Source organism: Microtus ochrogaster, unplaced genomic scaffold (assembly GCF_000317375.1).
Source record: "Microtus ochrogaster isolate Prairie Vole_2 unplaced genomic scaffold, MicOch1.0 UNK9, whole genome shotgun sequence".
NCBI lineage: Eukaryota > Metazoa > Chordata > Mammalia > Rodentia > Cricetidae > Microtus > Microtus ochrogaster.
In genome coordinates, this window is record NW_004949107.1 from 3,384,423 (window position 1) to 3,385,754 (window position 1,332).

Sequence of the window (1,332 nt, forward strand, 5' to 3'; positions counted from 1 at the left end):
ACCCCTACCACCAAAGCAGAGAAGGGACTTGGTCTGAGCTCTGAGTTATGTCCAAAGATCTAGATCCAGGGCAAGAAGAAGATGAGCCTTTATGATTTGGAGTAAATACGTCTTATTTATGTCTGCATTTAACCAGGAACGAGCGGCAGGCTCACCTCCTTCCACTTGTACCAAGCTTGGTGGCCGGCACAAGCCGAAGCACCGTATCCCCTTCCCCACATAAAGAGTGCTGAGAGGAGCTAACCGCTTCTTCTTCCTTGCCAAAAACACCTTCTGGATTCCTTGAGTCTGTGTTTTCTCTGCCCCTCACAAGCATGGGTCAAGGGCAGGACCAAAGTCAACATAGTTTATATTGCCTACAGGATCCCTTGAGGGGCATGCTTAATTAGAAACGCAGAGAGAAAATTGAGGAGTTAGATGGGATTTTCCCACTAGTGTCCCAACATTCTATCAAAAGAGTAGAATTTTTTAATCAACCGATCCATTGTTTTATTTATTTTGTTAATATGTGAAAAGCCATGAGACTCTGATTAAGTAAAATCCAAAGTAGGTCTCAAACAATAAATTTCCAGCTCCTTCTCAGGATTTATTTTTACTCATGTGTTTGTGAACATATGAGTGTACACTATGTGTATGTCCTTGGAGGTCAGAAGAGGGCACAGGATCCCCTGGGGCTGGAATAAGTGTTGGGAGTGGAACTCCAGTCTTCCGAAAGAACAGACAGCACTCTCAACTGCTGAGCCGTTAGTGAAGTTCCTTCATTGTTTTCTTATTGTAAGGATAATTCATGCAAGAATTTGAACTTAGAAAATTATGTGGAAGTTTAAATAAAATATTGACGCACCTGCCAGGAGCCAATGTTCTCTCTGCATGAGAACACAGCCATCACACAGCATCTGACTCAGCTGGTGACACCCAGCCTAATGCTGTAGGAGAGAGCAAAGTCAGAAAGGTGTGTCTCCTGCCGCTAGGAACCTAGGAACGCACCTCAGAGCCTGTCTTTACCACTGCTCAGTTTCCATCCCTCTGGGTCATTTCACAAAGTACCTAGGAAATTCAAGGACAGCGCCACCTGATGCTTCATCTACCTTATGCTTCCTCAAGTGCTTTCCTTTTCTTTCAAAAAAATTTTAAGAATTTTATGACACCCCCTCTGTGTGTGTGTGTTTGTGTGTGTACATGTGCGAGTACCACAACACACATGTGATGATGTAGAAGTCAGTCTTTCCTTCCACCCTGTGGGTCCCAAGTGATGTGGGAGTGATTTCTTATTAATAAAGAAACTGCCTAGGCCCATTTCATAGGCCAACCCTTAGGTAGGCGGAGAAAACA